Raw genomic sequence first — 6,000 nt, 5'->3', positions numbered from 1 at the left:
GCGTTTTTTTTTTTGGGGGGGCACGCAGGTTGTCCGGCAGCTTCCGACGCCCACAAAAGTTTCCCCGGCAGCGAAAGCGGGAGGAAAAAGGTGGAAACGACGAGTTGGTTTTCGGCAGCAGCCTCAGCGCGTTGCCTCGTATGGTATGGTATGAAGAACTTTATTTGGGTCCTGAGGAATCAGTCTGGGACTGATGCGGGCCGCTCCCACGTCGGGACAGAGAGGCCGAGCCCCTCTGCCGCCACACGGGCCTCTGGACAGCCCCGAGTTGGTCCGCCAGCACTTCACTGTGCAGCATGCGCTGCCACCACCGTTCACCTTGAGAACCATCACCGGCCAACGCCGAGCAGCGCCAGAGCATGTGTTCTAAATCGACCAAAACCCCACACTTAATGCAATAGACTGAAACCCCACAGTCCGGATTAATTTTATTCATGACTACCGGGTTAGGGTACGTCCGTGTCTGCAAAAGCCTCAATGTAACCGCCTGTGGCCTATTTAATTTAGAATGTGGCAGGGGGAATGCCTGCGTTCTAAGTAATAGTGCTTGGTGATCTCGTTGTAGGTTAACATCTGGTCCCTGAACTCAGGAGCGGGAGATACAGCCCCATCAGGGAGGGCACGGCACACTAATCCTCGTGCCTCCCTGTGCGCCACCTCGTTGAGGTTACGCGGGGCTCTCTCTACTGACCCCATGTGCGCCGGAAACCAAGTAACTGTATGCGGAGTGATATCCCTACCTGCAGCAGTCTGTAAGCCGGTTCCGCAACAAGTCCCTCGAGAAGGCTTTAATCGCAGATCGCGAGTCACTGAACACCGAAACTCTTCCTGAATCAAGTAGTGCTAAAGCAATAGCCACCTGCTCAGCAACCCCCGGATCCTTTGTATAAATGGAAGCGGCATTTCGAACGCTCCCTTTTCCATCTACCACCACCACCGAATAACGTCTTCCCATTAATCCATGCCGCGTCAACGAACGCAGACTCCTCCTCCTGATCCTTGCTTCTCGCAACAAAGCCCTAGCTCTTGCCATCCGCCTCCCTACATTGTGCACAGGGTGCACATTCCGCGGAACGGAAACGGACGAACATGATATTGGTCCGAAGGTTAACGTTCAACTCGTGTAGCCGTGCCCATCGCGCGACACAGCCACCGATTCTCCGATTGACTCTAAGATATGCCTACCCGCTGGTGTACCAAGCAACCGCTCTCTCTGTGCCGTACGCTGAGCCTCGGCAATTTCATCTAAAGTATTATGCAAACCCAGTCGCAACAACATATCGTTTGACGTACTCACAGGCAGACCAGCGCCGCTTTAACGGCTTTTCTAATTAAAGCTTCCAACTTATCTTTTCCCCCCTATTCCAATTTAGCATAGCTGCCACATAGGAGAAATGACACAGAATAAATGCGTGAACTAGCCGCATCGCGCCCTCTTCCCTAAACCCCTATGCCTATTAGAGATCCTTCGGATAAGTCTTATGGCCGCCTCCGTCTTCTGGTAATACGTTGAATGGTTCTGTTATTCGATCCATTCGCTTCAACTACCAAACCCAGAAACCTGATAGCCTCAACTTTCGGTATCAACGACCCATCCTAGTGTGGATTCTAATGCAAGTCTCAACTTCTGGTACCCAATCCTTCGGCCTACGACCCAGCTTCTTAGATTGAAGATCAACAACTCCGACTTTATAGTGGAGCACTTGAGCCCCATAAGACTAAATACTCTTCCGTAAGTGTTACCACCTCCTGCAACCTAGCCTCAAGCTCTCCGTCACTACCACCGACACTCCATATAGTAACGTCATCCGCGTAGATAGTATAGCCAATACCCTGGACAGTGTCCAGTATATTAGCCAACTTTGACATCGCAAGATTGAATAACATAGGCGATAGTACGGATCCCTGTGGCGTACCACGGCAACCCAATTTATAGACTTCCGACTTGATCTCCCTAACCTAAGACATGTCCTTCTACCCGTAAGGAAAGCCTTGACAAAATGGAAAAGCCGCTGCCCCAGATTCAAATCCGATAGCACCCGTAGAATGAAAGAATGTCGGATATTATCGAAAGCTTTTCTACATCAAGTCCAAGTAGTACCTTAGTATCCCTTGTCCGCCGATCAAGTAGCTGATGCTTAATCCTGATCATAGCATCCTGAGTCGAGAGGCCGGGCCGAAATCCTATCATCGAGTGCGGAAAGACCCCATTGCCCAACATAGCGCGTTAGCCTATTTAAAATGACATGCTCAGCGACTTTCCCCAAACACGATGTCAGGGAAATGGGTCTGAGATTTTCAAGCCATAACTTTCCCCGGTTTGGGTATCAGAACAGTAGTTGCAAGCTTCACTCTTCCGGGAAAGAGCCTTCCTTCCATCGGCTGTTTATCTCCCGAGTTAGGAACTCAATGGACCCCTCATCTAAATCCGTAACATTTTATTCGTGATTCCATCCGGCCCTGATGCGATCGACCATTGAGATCCTGCAGCGCCACCTTATATCACTTTCAGTAAATTCCTATCCATATCGCTATTCTCATCCCCACGATATTCCAAAACTACGTCAGGTGTATCGTGCGAGGTCTCCAATGGAAGGTATCTGTCAGCTAGTACCTTCAGCAACTCTCCTCCGTGGAGTCCCGACACGCCTGATGAACCAGCTTACCTATCACCGTCCTCTGATTAGATTTAGTGTTTGTCTCATCTAGTAAATGTCTGAGCAAACTCCAGCCGCCTCCCCTTTTAATGCGACCATCAATAGAATTACATACTTCATCCCACTGCTGCTTCCACAGTACCCGACAATGGTCTTCAATTTCTCGATTAATCATTGCTACGCGCTTTCTGAGCCTTCTATTCAACCTCTTACCTTTCCATCTCACTAACATTGACTGCTTCGCTTCCAACAAATGCGCCATGGGCGACTATCCATTCGCTCTGTGTCAATATCGGTCTTAACCTACTTAGTGGTCGCCTCAACGTCACTTTTAAGCTGACTAGTCCACTGTTCCAAGGTCAACTCACTCCTCTTATCTTCGATTCGCTCCATTCCTCGTTTCCTAAATGCATCCCAGTCAACTACCCTGAATGTGCGCTCCTTTTTATTAGCCACTACCAAAGTAATCATAAGAATGTAATGATCGCTACCAAAATCTATATTAGAATTGGACCAGGACGAATCCACCACCCCCCGAACAAAAGTGAGATCCGGCGTCGAATCTCTACATGTCGACGTGCCGCATCTAGTGGGATACGCAGGGTCTGTAATCAGAGATAAATTCAAGCTAGTGCCTGCTGCCATAGTCTCTGCCCTTTAGTAGTGCTATAAACATACTTCCACACATGGTAAGGTGCATTAAAGTCTCCTCCAATAAGCAACGGCGCATCCTTAGACAGATTGGCTGCCTTGGAAAAGAGAGATTTGAAACTCTGCTTCGTGTCCCGGGGGCTACTGTACAGGTTAAGCAGGTAAACGCTCCTCTGACATGCCCCTTGCCCACCTAAAATAACTCCACCATAATATATTCAATCCTGCAGTCCGCCATGTGAAGATCATGCCTAACATACGCCAACTTCCTATTAATGAGAGTTACGAGTCCTCCGCCCTGCTCGTTACCCTTAACCTCTGCTTTGAAACCCATTAAGGTCACGCTAGACGTCCGAGTTTCCCGTAACATGATAACCTGAGGTTTCACACCATGGCTTCTAACAAACTGCTGCAGGGACGCCTTCTTATGATTGAACCCCCTACAATTCCACTGCCAAATACTAAATGGACTATTTATTAGAGCCATCTTGGCTATGTAAGATCGGTTCACTTAATTTGAGCCTCATTCCACTCGACGACTTACCCTGCTGGGCCAGCGTCCGAGAGCACTCCCGCTCCATAACAGGGACCACCGTGTCGTTTAAGTACACTTCAATTTTGCATAATCTCTGATCCGTGATATTTTCCCTCTCTTCTATTCGCTCCAGTCTACTAATGACCTGATTTACATTTTCTTGCAATGTCGCCATCATTGCTTTAAGCTCGGAACGGACCTTCACCTTAGGCTGCACCATCGAGGAGAGGGCCCTCTTTTTCGGAGCCGGCGTCTCCTCGTCATCCAGGTTCCCTTCTGCAGCTTCCACAGACGTCGGTACCTCAACCCTGTCATCATGCTTGCTAGCCTGTCCTAAGCTACCGCTGTTACCGGACGGTAAGCCCCTCCTAAGTTCAGCTATCTGAACTTACGAGGGGCTTAGGAGAAGCCCGTCAACGGCTGCTTTTAAGCTACGATTCTCTCTCTCCAATTGCGCAATCCTATCCTTATCCCTATTGCCATACACATGCTCCTGAGACTGCTCACGCGCTCGGCCGGTGCTGATGCCGCCCTTAGCCTTGTCAGCCCAGGTGGTCTGGCCTCCAGCTGCGCCGTCGCCTCCACCAACTGCAGGAAAGCGCACCCGCGCCTCCCCAGACACGGAGCGGCTCCCGGTGGCTGGAGTCCCAGACGAGGGCCGCTGCTTCGACCTTGAACGGCTCCGAGAGCGCGAGCGCCTCCTGGGGCTTCCTTGGGCGGCGCTCGCCAGCTGCGATGCCTCGGCTGCCGCCGTCGCTAGCTCCGCCCTGGCTCTTTCCTGTCGTTGAACACGCACCACGTAGGGAAGCTGGTACCGTTGTCTGCATTGTTTATCCGCCGTCAGATGTCGGCCGCCACAAAGCTTGCAACAAGGCACACAGTTATGTTCCTCTTCGGGGTTCCGAGCCCCACATCCTCGGCACTCAAGACAATCGGGCGCAGGACAGACATCCGCCCGATGTCCAAGCTTGCCACACACATAGCATACATCCACCTGCTTTCGATACAAGTAACACCGGACTAGGGTTGGCCCATATCTGACAGAATTGGGCACTCATCACCCGTCGAAAACAATGATAACAGATCCTGTATTCTTGATTCTTGTGACCGCCATAGCCAGCAGGTTGCGATCATGAACAGTGTTCCGCTCAAGTGCCTCAGGGCCATCTCCTGCGGATGACTCCTTTGCACGTAGTGTGTGGGCAGTCTCGTACGCACTCACTTCAAAATCCTTGTCCGCCACTCTGATTGACCTGAGTCTCGCATATCGTTCAGCGTTGCTCCTTTCTGGCGTACTAGCCACCAAGATGTTTTGCATAAAGTTAGGGCACTTAACATCTTCCTTAGTCTGCTCAGTACTGAGGCCTGCTGCCTCTACGATAGCCCTGCCCACCATTGTAGGGCTAACGTTCTCCAAATTCAATCCACCCCGTGGGCGAATAACTATTTTTATGTGCTCTTCTGGCATCGGTGGCACGCGCGATGCCTTCACAATGCGATTCTTGACTACCAAGCTTTTGCGCCATTCACCTGCGCCCCTTCGTTCAGGCATATCGCTTCGTGCACCACCATCACCCAATCCAGGCTTCGTGGTAGCTCTAGATTTTCGGCTGAACACTGTCCGCCATCCCAGGTCTTCAGTAAAGTCCTCCGCCAGGAGCATTTCCCCTTCGACTTGCGTTGCTGCCATGCCGGACGCGCGCGTCCCGCCGCGCTAGGCCTACCAGACGCTAGCTCTCGGCCAGCGTGGCGTCAGCACAAAAGTTCCAATAAAGTAAAAAAAAAGGGTGACCCACCTTAAAATCAGGTATCCGCCGAATCCTCTCGTCTTCACCGATCCGATGCTATCAAATTTGCGCCACAATATGAACAAATACCCGCGGAAACATTCGGAAAAGACGGAGCCAATGCGAGTGCGTCCGCTCACTTCGACGCTCCCCGAGACCTTACTCCGTATAGCTCTCTACTAATTTGCTATCGCAATTGATGCTTCGCCTTTCGGGTGAAACTGTGACAATTTTTCATGTTGCTCTACAATTTTCTCATTGACACTGATAATAAGGACAGTACTTCTCGAGTTATATAATGAATTACAATTAGCTAATTAAATCTCAGTAACGAAAAAATTACTGGCGGCTACTCCACTGTACTTGAAAC

The sequence above is a fragment of the Dermacentor silvarum genome, chromosome 2 (assembly GCF_013339745.2).
Source record: "Dermacentor silvarum isolate Dsil-2018 chromosome 2, BIME_Dsil_1.4, whole genome shotgun sequence".
Classification (NCBI taxonomy): domain Eukaryota; kingdom Metazoa; phylum Arthropoda; class Arachnida; order Ixodida; family Ixodidae; genus Dermacentor; species Dermacentor silvarum.
The sequence above is the reverse complement of the archived record's forward strand: the minus strand, read 5'-3'. Positions refer to the sequence as shown.